This window comes from Bubalus bubalis, chromosome 22 (assembly GCF_019923935.1).
Source record: "Bubalus bubalis isolate 160015118507 breed Murrah chromosome 22, NDDB_SH_1, whole genome shotgun sequence".
NCBI classification, from domain to species: domain Eukaryota; kingdom Metazoa; phylum Chordata; class Mammalia; order Artiodactyla; family Bovidae; genus Bubalus; species Bubalus bubalis.
Genome location: NC_059178.1, coordinates 6,887,554 through 6,903,521, shown reverse-complemented (window position 1 = coordinate 6,903,521; position 15,968 = coordinate 6,887,554).

The window sequence follows — 15,968 nt, the reverse complement described above, 5'->3', positions numbered from 1 at the left end:
TTGGCATATACATTATGTCAATTGTGAACTCAAATATTTCTGTGGAAATGCCAACAGAAAAGCTTGCAGTCTGCTTGCCAGAAAGAAATTGCATTTTTTTTTAAATGAGAAGTATATCATACCTGTGTAAAAGCTACATAGACACCACATTTTAAAGGAAATCTATATATGTGCTTAAAAAGAAATTATACATGAAATAAAAGCTGTGCAGTATTATCATAGTGACTGGAGATTTCCATTCAAAAATCATCACACGGCAAAGACTGGCTATAAAAATTGGGAAGATTTGCCTCCCAGCACCAAAGAAGTAATTTGAAGCAAAATATGCCCAAAAGTAGTGGTTGCTGAATCTTTCTTTCCCAAGCCATTTAGTAATATATTGGAGAGGGCCTTCCATGCGCAAGATGAATTGAGACTGGGACCTTTAAAAGATATGTTAGATATAATAGATATGAGTGTGTGCTTACATATGTGTCTGTGTACATATACACACATACACAAATATGTGTGTATATAAATAACACACACATCTACACATGTGTGTGTCTCTCTGTGTAGACAGATATTAATGCAGATAGATTAGATAGAAATGGCAAAATCTGGTCTTCTTTAAGGAGCTAAAAATTCTACTTGGAGAAATGAGACTGATACATGAAGCAAAAGTAAAAATTTTAAATTGAGATAGCTAGAAATAATTGTAGCTCCATTGCCTTTAGCTGCCCCCAGCTTCTGGGTCATATTTCCCTTTCATATCCCCATACCACTGAGAGCTGTTCAGAGAAGAGGAGGGAATGGAACTTCTTTGAGGTACTCTGCCTTCCTAATTCCGTATCCCTGGTCTTTGTCCCTCCTTTGTCTGCTATCACCTCTGTACTAACCACCCCCAGCCCCAGCCTCCACCCCCATGATCATCCCCAGGGTATCACATGATGCCTGTCTTGGGTCTATCCCACTCCTGCTTTCTCTGTGCCTGTGTCATTCCCCGCCTGTCCCCTCTGCAGCCAGGGAACCCCACGTCTACTCCCTGGACTGAGGGGGAACTCACTTCCTTGCCATCCATGTATCCAACCCAGAGAAGGTCACCATTTAGACCTTCTGGGTCTGACCTGCCGCCATGATTTCACAGATTATCCTCCCTGTTTTCAGCTCCTCTCTCACCTCGTCTTTTGAAATCTTCTCTTTCAGAACTCCCTAAACTTTCATCTCTCAGAGCATTACTGGGGAGTAGGGGGAGGCGGGAAGATCCTTATTATTTCATGACACAAAATGCACAATAAAAGCTGTCTCAACTGCTTTCATTCCAGACAAAACACTGTGTGCCAGCTTTGTTTAAGAGTTCTTTTTCTTTTTTTTAAGACTTTTTAATTTTTGGCTGCCTGCTGCGTGCAGGCTTTCTCTAGTTGCAGTGAGCAGGTTTCTTATTGAGGTGGCTTCTCTTGTTGCTGAGCACGGGCTCTAGGACACACAGGCTTCAGTAGCTGTGGAACAAAGGCTCAGTTGTTGCAATTCCCTGGCTCTAGAGCACAGGCTCAAAAGTTGTGGTGCACGGGCTTAATTGCTCCATAGCATATGGGATCTACCAGGACCAGGGATCGAACCCACGTGCCCTGCATTGGCAAGCAGATTCTTAACCACTAGACCACCAGGGAAGTCTTTTCTAACAGTTCTTTAAGCTGTTCCCCCAGGGGCATCTGTCCCAAAGTGGAATTCTGCCACTGTCCTAAAGCATAAAGATAGCATTTTTTCTAGTAAGCGTTGGTATAGTATTTTCCTGGGCTTCCCTGGTGGCTCAGCTGTTAAAGAATCCGCCTGCAATGCAGGAGACCTGGGTTCTGTCCCTGGATTGGGAAGATCCTCTGGAGAAGGGAACAGCTACCCACTCCAGTAATCTGCCCTGGAGAATTCCATGGACTGTATAGTCCACGGGGTCTCAAAGAGTAGGACAAGACTAAGCAACTTTCACTTCACTTCACTTGTATTTTCCTAATAAAGGTTAGTATTAGACTAGAGGAGCAATACAATATTCCATATATTTTGTTGCTAGTGAATAAAAAATTCTGAACATAGAGTTGGAGTGAGATGGGAACAGAATTGGAAGAGTAGAGAGGATTCAGATGATGGGAAACTTTCAAGACTGAACAAAAATGGTTTGTTTGGGTATAAATTCTTCTTTGATTCATGAAATGTTCATCACTGTATTGATTAATTTCTAAATTTTTGGCAATTTATTAGTTTTATTTTTGATTTCTAGCTTAATGCCACTGTGGTCAGAGAACATACTTTGTTTGTTGTCAGTATTAAGAAATTTGTTGGAACTTGCTTTTATCACCCAGCATTTAGTAAATTTTAGTGACTACTAGATGTGTATGCAAAAAGAACATATATGCTACAGTCACTTGTTTTACTTTTACATATGCCGACTAGATCAAACGTGTTACTCTTACGGTTTACATCTTCTCTGTACTTCCTCATTATCTTGTCTGCTTGCTTTGTGTTACTGAGAAAGACGTGCTAAAATCTCTCAATTAGTTTATTTCTATGTTAAGACTCATTCCAGTTGCAGGGATGTGGTGAAAATATATGGGACTTAGAATCCATGCAATGTGGGAGAATGCTACCTATCTGGACATATGAATAGTGTGTAGACTTTAAACCCAACAGAATAAGAAAAGAATCTGAGTACATTCTGGGCAATGGCTGGAATGGGAAGATAGCAGAATAACTAGAGTTGAGTTTAGGTTTTTGTGGGGAGTGGGTAAGTAGGGACACTACAGAGAGGAACCTTGCTGCTGCTGTTGCTGCTTCTAAGTCACTTCAGTTGTGTCCAACTCTGTGCGACCCTGGGATTCTCCAGGCAAAAACACTGGAGTGGGTTGCCATTTCCTTCTCCAATGCATGAAAGTGAAAAGTGAAAAGTGAAAGTGAAGTCGCTCAGTCATGTCCGACTCTGTGCGACCCCATGGACTGCAGCCTACCAGGCTCCTCCATCCATGGGATTTTCCAGGCAAGAGTACTGGAGTGGGTTGCCATTGCCTTCTCCGAGAGGAACCTTGGGTTTCCTTTAATTACCCTTTGAGCCAAGAGCAAATCCCAACCAGCTCGTTCACTGCTTCCTCCACTGAAGGTCTCAGCTTCAACCCCTTTTCTAGGAGAAGGGGTCTTAACCTGAGGTTCCATGGACACCCTAATTTATGAGTTTCAGGGCCCCCCCATGACTTTAAAAGCAGGTCCAGAATTGTGTGTTCATGTGAATATGAACACTTATGTGGGGAGAAGTTCCATACTCTCACCAGATGATACAAGTTTTCCATCACTCAAAAGCAAGTAGGGGCCACTGCTCTGGAGCCAACGAAACTTTTCACACAGTATTTATTCACCCCAGAGGACGGGACTGAAAGGCACACAACCCCAAGGGCCAGGCCCTCTCCCCTGAAACCACCCCAACAGCCAGCCTAACTCTTCTAGATGTCTTTACATAACTGTTTGCACAACTGCGGAAAGAATATCAACAACCCCATCTGTCCTACACCGAGGCATTAACTTCCCACCGTTTCAAAAAACGAACGTTTGTGAGTGATGTGCTTTACATTTTTGCCATCTCCTTGGCTGTTTACCAAATCTATCTCCTCCCCTCCTTCTTTCCTGAGGACGAGATGAGTGACAGAGGACGTAGGGTCATAACTCAACAAAGAAGCTTCCCCTCTTTTCAGGGACTTCTGACTGAGCCTGGGCCCCATGTGCTGTGATGTGTGAGTTTCACATACCAGGTGCTCTGCAGCTTCTGGACCATATGAGACTCCTGTGATTCAAGAGCGTTTTTCAATCCTGGATATGGCAACAGTCCTAAAGACATGGCTTAAGGTTTATCCCAGGATGTGACCTCATCCTTTTTTTTTCACATTGTGTTTGTAAACATTTCAGGATGACAGTTGACAACAAGGTCGTGCACAGGAGGAAGACCGTTGTGCAAGGAGACTCCGAAACAGGAAAGACTAATTCCAGTTCACTGGCCTTTCCCAGATGTACATCTTCTGGTCCTCAGGCATAAAAAGCTGGATTAGCTGACTCTTTTTCCAAAGAAATTGAGGAAAACAAATGTGCTGAAGACATCTACTAGGCTTAGTAGAAGTCAGGAAACAAACAAAAAAAAAATCACTTTTTTTTTTTGGTAGGGTCATGTAGAAATCCCCAATATAAGGGGATTTATATTGTCTAAAATATCCCCAATATAAGGATACTTTTTAACTCAACAGATGTGGAAATATTACATAGCTTTTTCAATATAGGTGAAGGGAAGTCTGCAGGGGTGATTTCAGGAAACAGTTTCTTAAATTTTAAAAACAGATGCAAGGAAGAGATTGTCTCTCCTACTCCTCCAGCATTTCTAGCTATTGGTGGGTAAAGATGTGATGCACGGAGCAATAGCAGTCATCATGTGATAATAAGGAGAACGAATGAAAATACATACAGATGGTAGAGCAGAAAGACAGAAAGAACTTTGATCTTCATTATACTTTGAGTGACTGAATAATCCAGCCTTAAACTTCTTCCCTTCTGCAATTTTTGTCATGTGAAATTACAGGGATTTTTAAAAGAAAAATATGTTTGGCATAAGATCAAACTTATATGTGCTTGAGAAAAGCATTTTCCAACTTTTTTATTGAAGTAGAGTTGATTTGCAATATTTTATTTGAGGTATATAACATGGTAATTAAATATTTTTTATAAATTATACTCCATGCAAAGTTATTAAAATATTGATGATATTGCCTGTGCTGTATATTATATCCTCATAACTTGCTCAGTTGATGCCTGGTAGTTCCTACCTTAGTCCCCTAGTAGTTTCTGCCTCTCCCACCACCATCTCCCCTCAGGTAAACCACCAATTCTCTGCATCTGTGGATCTGTCTCTACTTCATTATGTTTTTGTTCATTTGTTGTATTTTTTAGATTCTACATATAAGTGAAAACTTACAGTATTTGTCTTTCTCTGTCTGACTTTTTTCACTAAGCATAATACCCATCAGGTCCATTCACATATCTCAAAATGCAAAATTTCATTCTTTTTTTTTTTATGGCTGAGTAATATCACATCTTCTTTATTCATTCATTTGTCAATGGACACTTAGGTTGCTTCCATAACTAGGAATACTAGGAAGCAATCTAGTTAATAGTTCCTAGAATTATTATCAATAGAGAATAATGCTGCTATGAATATTGGGGTGCATATATCTTTTCAAACTACTGTATTTGTCTTCTTTAGGTATGCACCCACAAGTGGTATGCTGGACAGTGTGGTGGTTCTGTTTCTATTTTTTGAGAAACCTCCATACTGTTTTCCACAGTGGCTGTACCAACTGAGACTCTTACCAACAGTGTACAAGTTTCTCTTTTCTCCACATCCTCACCCAAACTGATCACTTCTTGTCTTTCTGATGATAGCCATTCTGACAGGTGTGAGGTGGTGTATCATCATAGTTTTGATTTGATCAGGGAAACCCCTGATGAAAATTCATGTTGAGCATCATGTGCCTGTCGGTCATCACTATGTCTTCTTGGAAAATCATCTATTCAGGTCCTCTGCCCATTTTTCAAAAGGTCTGACATTTTGATACTGAATTGTATGAGGTCTTTGTATATTTTGGGGTAATAAACCTTTATCAGATGAGCTGTGTGTGCTTAGTCGCTCAGTTGTGTCTGACTCTTTGCAACCTCATGGACTATAGCCCACCAGGTTCCACTGTCCATGGGGATTCTCCAGGCAAGAATACTGGAGTGGGTTGCCATGCCCTCCTCCAGGGGATCTTCCAAACCCAGGGATCGAACCCAGGTCTCCCTCAATGCAGGCAGATTGTTTACCGTCTGAGCCACCAGGGAAGCCCCGATTATCAGATGTATCATTTGAAAATATCTTCTCCCATTCAGTAGGTTGCCTTTGTCTTTTGTTGATGGTTTCTTTTGATGTGCAAAATCTTTTTATGTTTAAGTCAATTGAGTCGGGCTTTCTACTAAACGTAACTAAAACCTTCCAAAATGATTCAGTCATATGGTACAATTAGTTTTCAAAGGTTTGCACCAATTCTTCTCCTATCAGCAATGTGCTGATGTGTCAGTTTCATTGGAATCTTAATTGAGGCTGTGTGCAAGCTCAGCAGTATCCCCATGTGTGTGTATCTGTGTGTGTGTGTATACACATGCATACTTTTAGGAAGTGCATATTTAGCCTTTACTAAATTAAATTGGCTAAATTTAAAATAGTACCTCATTACTATTTTTCACTGAACTTAAAGTAAACTGAGCTGAAAACAAGATTTCCATTTCGAATATATTCTCTCCCATCCCCCGCTTCATATTTTTATATCCCATCTCTGTGAATGCACCATGACCCACTTAGGTGCCCCAACCTAAAACTTGGGCATCTTCCCTGTCTTCTGCTTTCCCTTTCCATTCTCCATTTAATCAGTTTCCAAGTCACTTCTGTTTCATTTGATATTTTTTACTCCATCCCTAACACCTCATCTTCTTCACTCATCCTTTCTTCTGAATTCCTAAAATAGTCTCCTAAGAGATCTCCGCTGCTGGTCATCTCAACCTCTTTGGCAACCCACCTTCTACACTTCTTTCTAGCTATCCTGGATAGATACAGGTCTTAACATGTCACTCCCTTCCTGAAGTCGGATCATGTGATCTGATTCTTACTTGGTATTTAAGGCACCATGTAGTCCTCCTGTTCATTTTCCTCTGATTCATTTCTCCCACTGTCTTGAATACAACTTCAGTTCAGTTCAGTTCAGTTGCTCAGTCGTGTCTGACTCTTTGCAACCCCATGAACCGAAGCACGCCAGGTCTCCCTGTTCATCACCAACTCCCGGAGTTCACCCAAACCCATGTCCATTGAGTCGGTGATGCCATCCAACCATCTCATCCTCTGTCCCCTTCTCCTCCTGCCCTCAATCTTTCCCAGCATCAGGGTCTTTTCAAATGAGTTAGCTCTTCACATCAGGTGGCCAAAGTATTGGCGTTTCAGCTTCAACATCAGTCCTTCCAATGAACACCCAGGACTAGTCTCCTTTATGATGGACTGGTTGGATTTCCTTGCAGTCCAAGGGACTCTCAAGAGTCTTCTCCAACACCACATTTCAAAAGCATCAATTCTTCGGTGCTCAGCTTTCTTCACAGTCCAACTCTCACATCCATATATGACCACTGGAAAAACCATAGCCTTGACTAGACGGACCTTTGTTGGCAAAGTAATGTCTCAGCTTTTTAATATGCTATCTAGGTTGGTCATAACTTTCATTCCAAGGAGTAAGCGTCTTTTAATTCCATGGCTGCAATCACCATCTGCAGTGATTTTGGAGCCCCCCAAAATAAAGTCTGACACTGTTTCCACTGTTTCCCCATCTATTTGCCATGAAGTGATGGGACCAGAGGCGATGATCTTAGTTTTCTGAATGTACAGCTGCCTAAAAGCCATGTCATATCATATCTCCTGTTGACCAATTTTCTCTTTCTTGAATGCCTTTTCCTAATTTCTTGAAAAGTCAACTTGGATATTACCTCCTCAAGAATGCAGTGCCCCTTACCTTCCTCTGCGCCACTACCACGTTTATCTTCATCACTGTCTTTTCCTTTACTAGATCATGAGCAGGGATTATGGTTTATTTCCTAGCTCACACTAATAATAATGCTAATTATAAAAAATGACAGCACTTATATCCTTAAAGTAGTATTTGCAAAGGTGCTTCTTACATGTTTAGTTTAATTGATTAAGTTATTTAACTCTCATATCTGCCTTATCAGGTAAGTTACTACTATGATTATTATGCTCAATTTTTATCTGGGAAAAATGGAGATACAGAATGATGAAGAAAATGTCCCAAGTTACACCATTGCTAAGAGACAGAGCGAGGCTCTGAACTCAGGCAGTCTCACTCCAGAGACTGCATTTTTGTCCATGTTGATGGGTGGATTCTCTGGTTGTTTGATGAATGTCTGGTTGATGGAAGCCAAGGCAGGATGGGCAGTTTGGAGAGATGCTTCTGACACTTCCAGCCCATGTATTCCTCTTGAAGGAGGCAGGATGCGTAGGCTGGTGTAGGGTCCCCTTCCCACTTACAGCTTTCTCCTGATGAGCTTCCAAAAGTGAATCTTCTTTGATTCCACAGTGAGGCCTGTATCTTCCTCTACTCTCTAATCCTTTGAATACTCAGTGTTTCCTTTCTCAGGACATAATCTGGTATCTTAAAAGCATAATAATAGTAATAATAATGTTGATGATTCCTAACATTTACGGATTTTTTTTTTTTAACTTTAGATACTCCATCCTTGTGTCAAGAAATTTTGAACAAGAAACTTAGTGTTTGCGTTCATGTCATATAGCTGGCTATCCCTACTGCTTGCTTGCAAGCTGCTCTGTTGAGGCTCTTAAGCTTTCTCCTGCTATGATCAGGACAGAAAAGCTATTTGCTCCTTCTCTGACTACTCGCAGCCCACCACCCCTGAAAACCTCTTCTTAACTCCCCCTCCCACTACCACCCCCATCCTGCACCCACGGCAGCTATGGTGTCACGGAAAGAGAGCAAGGCTAGGAACCGGAAGACTTTGTTTGTGGGTTAATAGCTGTGTTACCTTCAGGAAATCATTTTGTCTTGCTGAGCCATGGGTGCTGCATCTTTTAAATGCGAGTGACAATTACTTCTGCCTCACAAGGTTACCTCCTCTGGGGGGTCTTCTCTGACCCCATCATCTTGGGAAGGAATTAACCTCCCCTTCATATGAGTACTTAGCTGCCTTGTTCAGGCTCTGTGTGCCACACTCCATTGTAATTATTAGTTTATTGACACCATCTACTATACTGTTAATGTCTCAAGAACAAGGACTGGCTCATAGTTGTCTTTGGGTCCCCCCTTCCCAAATTTCCACAGTGACCACAGCCTTTCTCTTGAGCTTCTCATATGGAGTTTCATCCCATCCTCACAGCCATCCATGACATCCATTTGGATCCAAAATCACTTGAGTAAAAATGAGTGGGATTACAAACATGGAACCTCATCAGTCTTAAATAGGAGACCAGGAAACATTCCTGGTCGTGGTCTTCAATCATTGTCCCATCCAATAATAATAAAAAGGTCATCCTGCATCTAATGCTGATGAAAATGGTAGGACTTCTGCTGACGACGTGGCCAAAATACCTACGGCACCACACACAGTGTCTTCATTTCTAAAGCAGAACTTGGACAGGGGGATGAGCATTGACCTGGTTTTCAGTGGAATGGCTCTGCGTAGGGGCCTCGATGGAGATGCATTATTGAGAGATTCTGAACTTGTAGAATGTGTGGTAATCAGTGATTTTTTTTTGATAATACTCTTTCCCATCCCCTTCTTCATTTCACAGTCTATTACGGCTCAGGGGTCTGGAAACTTGTTTGGGCTGAATATTGTTTGGAATGTCATAACAAGCATGCATATTTTAATGATTAAGTTGATCCCTTTCTATGAGGATACCACTCATCTGGATATTTTCACCTCGGAGTGTGAGGAAACGAATCGCGGAGTGTGTGCGCTTCCTATCTTCAAAGGGAAGAGGAGAGAGAGAAGACGGTCTAAGTGTCAGGAAGAGGAATGATGCTCCAGATGCGCCCTTTGACTCCATTTCCTGCTCCCCACCAAGCCTCTGGAGAGTATGCTCAGGGAGCTCTCCCTCTTCCTGTGAGGCCAGAGATGTTTCCAGTTTTGAGGCTATTGTGGATGACATGTCTGGGCAAGCATGCGGCAAAATCACAGAGAGACAGAGGAGGAAAGAAACAAAGCTGGGCAAACTCAAGAGCACCTTCTGCAGGATTTCTGTCAAGCCTGAGCTAAGTATTACCACCTCCTCTTCCTCCCTCTCCAGTGGCACCGTCCACTTTTTCCCCTGTGTTTGCCCCGTGGCAAGTCCTTCTGCTATAGAGAAGGGGAGGCAAGTTGCCCTGTAAGAGGGGCTTCTCCCAAGTAGCAAGACTTCTTGGTCTGAAAGACAGAGAGAGTGTCCCTTCCTGAGGAGGGTAATCTCAAAGGCCAGAAAGCCATGGCCTCCATCCCTTGAGGGTGCATGTGCTTGCTCGCTGGGCGTGTTGAGGATAACCTTTCTTCAGAGCCACACCCTGTGATCTTTGGATCCGGGTGCCAGACCAGCCCACGTCAGAGAGTGGGCAGCTCTGCCCCTTTTTCAAGACACATCAGACTTACAGGCAGATTTCTTCCCAAGGTGATCATATCTTCCTCTTACCTGCGATGAACCCTGTCTGAGCCAGGCTTCCTTCGGCCAAGTTCCAAGCGCCATCTTGACATGGAGGAGGCACATGAGCGCTCACCAGTGATTCTCAGCCCTGGCATATGCAGCAGCCTCATCCGGATTCCAGCAAAGAGGAATTGGCAGGGCATGAATAAGGGCAGAAGGTAATTGAGGAGCTGGGGCTGGTTTTAAGGCAGGACAGAGCCCAGCTCCACGAGCTGAGCTGGAAGGAATTTGCTGTCTGTGCCAGCTGTCATAAAGAGCTGCTGAGCTGGTCGAGCTCGCCCGTGCTCGGGAGCGAATCAATCAGATGAACTGGGACTGCGGCTCGGCTACAGACCATGAGCTAATGCGGACTCTACTGTAGCAAGCCAGCGCCACGGGCCCGGAGCCGGCCGCAGGAGGCCAGAGAGCCGACGCAGCAAATGCCTGGAGCCAGCAGGGAGAGACCAAAGAGGGTCCGGGATGGGGGTGGCTTCCAGCAGCTGTGTTTCCACGCTCATCACCTCTGGGCACGTTAGCGGCGCTAATTTTGGAGCGGAGAGCTGTTACAAGCGGACCAGATATGTTCGGGTGGGGTCCTGACGGTACTTAGACCGGTGTCTGTGATTGAATAGACACAAAAGCATGATGTCCAGAGAAGAAATAAAAAGAAAGCAGAGAATGAAGGAAGCTGATTGGCTGATCCCACCTGTCACCTCAGCAACTCGTCCATACTGTTTTATCCAGAGAGCCTTTATCACAGAATGATAAATTAATAAAAAACAATCTCTGGTTTATTGAGCTGTTACTATGTGCAAGCACTCTTAAGGGAATTTGATCTACATCGTTTCATTTAATCCAGACTCAGAGAGGTCAAATATCTTTCCTGAAGATATATAAATGTGTGTGTAAGCATATATTGTGTAAACACATAACTATTGAACGGCAATCAAGTTTCAAATCCCATTCTCCCTGACTTCAAAGCCAATATGCCATGAAGTTGCCTATTTTAAAAGCAGATACTTTATAAGAATTTTTCAAATTAAGCAACTATGGCACTGATGGTCAAGAAAATAAAATTAACCAGTCACCCAGTTTGGAAATTTAAAAAAGAATGTTTCCCCAGGAACCAAAGAAAGGGACATACATTGGCCATATGGTCACAGATTGAAGTTTTCCATTTTCTTTCCCTATAATAGCCCTGGCAGACAGCTAATAAGAAAAACATATTGCAGAAAGAATGCACTCTTCTCTCAAATCACATGGTACAGATTTTTGGTAGCAGCAGAGTTTGCTGAAAACAAGTAATAATCTGCTAATAGGTAAATTCAGCCCCTCTCATTCTGGGGGGCAAAATACACTGAGAGATTAATGAGTTTATCCTCTAAAGACTGACCTTATTTGAAGAAAAATTGAGGACGGAGGCATGGAGACAGTGATTGTCCTCTTGGACAACACTTGAGTTCATCAGATGCCATGTCCCCCCATGTCCCCCTCCAGGTCAGACTGTTCACTTGATGGAATAATTTGAGATTGTTCTGGAAAGATAGATGAACATTCATATCATCTATAGAAGGGGAGACAGGCTCCACTACTACCTTTTTTATTATAATATTTCCAACAAGAAAATATTCAGGTTAGTCTAAGGAAAGGAAATCAACTTTGAACACAAACAATGGGAAAAATCACTCTTTACAGTAGAAAAACTCCAAGCTCCTACAATCCATTGGCCCTCTGTTTTCTTTAATTTAAATCAAGGTAAGAAGATGGGAGGTACAGCTCTTTAGAGGGGTATAGAATCCACTGTGCCTTTTAACAGAGCTGTCTAACACGAAGTTAGTTCAGATTTTTCAGCCTCTTTGGTATTCTTCACCAAAGGAAGAGCAGAACCGACAGCTGGGTTTGCTCAATTCTGTTGAATCTACATGCTTACTCTTCTGCTGAGAACTCAGCAAGCGTCATATGAATGCCTCTCCTCCACTGTTCTGTCTCCCGTGGGTCTTTTTTTTCTTTGAAACAATGCACTTTAAGCACTTGTGTCGTGTTCAGCAAGTCATTTAAAAAGTAATTCTAAAGTATCAAAGTTTGTGCATAGTTTATTTGCAAAAAGTAAATCTGAACGTACTGAAAGTTACCTTTTAAAATATCATTTGCTCATAAATCTTTAGCTGAGTTGCCGTGTGTGTGCGTTAGTCACTCAGTTGTGTCCAACTCTTTGCAGCCCCATGGACTACAGCCTGCCAGGCTCCCCTCTGTCCATGGGATTTCCCAAACAAGAATACTAGAATGGGTTGCCATTTCCTTCTCCAGGGGATCTTCCTGGCCCAGGGATCGAAACCAGGTCTCCTGAATTGCAGGCAGATTCTTTACCATCTGAGCCACCAGGGAAGCCCACGATGTCTGCTGGAAGACTTAAACTCCATCCTAACATTCAATTTTCTGACTGAGTTACCATATGACCCAGCAATTCCACTCTGAGGTTCATACCCAAGAGAAGTAGAAACATGTTCACACAAAAATTTGTACATGGATAGTCAAATAGTCATAGCAGCATTATTCACCATAACCCCAAAGTGGAAACAACCCAAACAGCCATAGCAGATGAATGGATAAACAAACTAGATATGTCCAGACAATACACTTTTATTAAGCAATAAAAAAATTACTGATACATGCTACAACATGATTGCACCTTAAGAACATTATTATGCCAAGTGAAACAAGCTGGATACAAAAGGCCATATATTGTATGACTTCATTTATATGACATATTCAGAATTGGCAAATCTCTAGAGATAGATAGTAGATTAGTGGCTGCCTAGGGCTGGAGGAGATGGGAAGTTGACTGATAACGGGTCCAGGGTTTCTTTTTAGGGTAATAAGTATGTTCTGGAATTAGATAGTCATGTGGTGATGTGTACACAACTTGTGAATATATTAAAAACCACTGCATTGTGGTTCAAAAGGGTAAACTGTTTGGTATGTTAATAATCTCTCAATGAAGAAAAAATATCACTCACATCATAAAAATGTGTGTATACCTTGCAGCCTCTGAACACAATGAAGCACAGCAGCCTCTGATCATGGGACTTGTGTCATCCAACCTCTTCGCTTGATGAGACAGCAGAGCACTGAGTTTAAGAACATAATCTCTAAAGCCAGTTCATCTGGGTTCAAACTCTGGAACTGTCACATGCTGGCTGTGTGATCAAGTTACTTAACTTCCTTACAGTTCAGCTTCCTTGCCTGCACAGTGGAGATTCTAATTAGCCTCTTAGAGTTACAATAATTAAGTTGGCTAATATGTGAAATGAAAGTCGCTTAGTTGTGTCCGACTCTTTGCAACCCTATGGACTATACCGTCCATGGAATTCTCCAGGCCAGAATACTAGAGTGGGTAGCTGTTCTCTTCTCCAGGGCATCTTCCCAACCTAGGGATCCAACCCAGGTCTCCTGCATTGCAGGAGATTCTTTACCAGCTGAGCCACTAGGGAAGCCCAAGAATACTGGAGTGAGTAGCCTATCCCTTCTCCAGCAGAACCAGGAATCGAACCAGGGTCTCCTGCATTGCAGGTGGATTCGTACCACCTGAGCTACCAGGGAAGCCCAGTATGTGAATAGTGGGGTGTTATCTATCTCCATGATCATTACCACCATCACTCATCATCATCATCATCTCAAGTGTCCCAGTGGAAACAATGTGGGAACCATATCTTGTACAGTTACACAATCAGCATTTATTTCTTAATCACTCATCACTCTTGATATATAGCCAAATTTATTTATGAACCACATAATAAAGAAATTGAATAATTAAACTATAGTTGGGCTTCCTTCATGGCTCAGTGCTAAAGTATCTGCCTGCCAAGTAGGAGACCTGAGTTCAGTTCCTGGGTCAAGAAGATCCCCTGAAGAAGGAAATGGCAACCCACTCTGGTATTCTTGACTGGGAAATCCTGTGGACAGAGGTACCTAGCAGGCTACCGTCCATGGAGTTGCAGAAGAGTCAGACACGACTTAGCAACTAAACAACAACAAAAATGATAGTTAAATGATTGATTTAATATTATTTATGAACCACATAACCTGGTTACAAATTAATTGAAAGTGAGTTCCTGCATTCATCTTTCATCCTTTCCACTTGTTTTATATTCCCCAGTATCCAGCCCAGAGCTGGCTCCTCCTATTTCATCTGTTTTACCGAGATGGGCTTTCAAGCCCAAGATAGGCATTAAAGGAATGGCGAGGCTCCTCAATGACAAACTCATGGGTTTAATTGCATTTCAAGAAACCTCAGTGGTGTTCTCAACTCTGTTTTCTTCCTTAGGGTATTATAGTTGTTGATCTTCCTCTACTTGCACTGTTACCAAATTCATTTTGACCACTGTTTCCTGTTTATTGTAATATATGGGGTCTGATGTGCTTGGGGAATACTATGACCAGGTATCTGGTGATAGCTCTTCAACACCTTGGTGAGTCCTTAAGGGTCATTGTTAGTGGGGTGTTCCCTTGGCCCCTTTCTACTCTTAAAATGGCCATACATGCCTCCAATGCAACAGCAGAAGGCTGTTGAGAAACAGCTAAAACCCAAGGCCACAGAATGTACTCAATGAGGATTTTGTTTCCTCCAGATTATTTTGGGATGCTATAGAGATACTCTTGCTTACCTCTGTGTTCAAGACTCTTTGGATTTTCTGTGGGTGAAAATACCTACAGAGCAGGGGGAATGGCTGGGGCGTGCATGATTGTGGGGAAATCATGAGAAAGTTGTGCAGCCAGGAGGTAGTCCTGGGATGTGTTCTGTGATCTGTATGGAAACCCCAGAAAGAGATTGTGAAGGGATTTGTCTCTCCACTACCATAGACAATGATGCTTTTCAGCTTTGTGGCCCTAACTAGCAATAACTAGTACTCTTCCCCTGGTGGCTCAGATGGTAAAAGAATCTGGCTGCAATGCAGGAGACCCGGGTTCAATGCCTGGGTCAAGAAGATCCCCTGGAGAAGAGAATGGAGCTACCCACTCCGGTATTCTTGCCTGGGGAATCCCATGGACAGGGGAGCCTGGCAGGCTACAGTCCTCCGGGTCACAAAGAGTCGGACATGACTGAGCAACTAAGCACTAGCACTAGCTAGTGCTCAACCACTAGGGAGAGAGGAGGTTGAGCTAGAGAACAAAGTGTCCGGAGTCTTTGACCCTGGACACATTGGTGTGGGAATACGTCCCAAGTTTTTCCTGGTTTCCTGTTGCTCCTTGTGAAAGTGTCCCTACTTCCTGTATGGTAGCTTTGGTACAAGTCCTACTGTGTCATTCAAGTCTGTAATAAAGTCCTGGAGGGGAAAAACATGGCCTTTATATTTCTGTCTCTTTGCTCTCAAGTCAAGCCAGGAGCACTGGAGCACTAGTACAACTCAGGAAAACATCCCTTTGCCAGGTTCCCCAGAGCACATTTGGTATGCTAGCCTTCTCTGTGTTTATTTTCAGGGTAGTGATAAAAGCCCAGAAAAAAAACATCAGGGAAAAATCGGTAAATTTCAGTAATATTTCAGTACATGTGCAAAGGGCAAACAGTTTAGAATTTCTCCTGCCCCATCTGAAGTTGGAAACTCTCACCACAGCGGGAAGCTTGGCTATTTTGACTTGGCAAACCAAAGCAAACAGCACACACCTGCAAATGCACGTCTCTGACGTGAATAGCTGTGGCCGGAGGGTC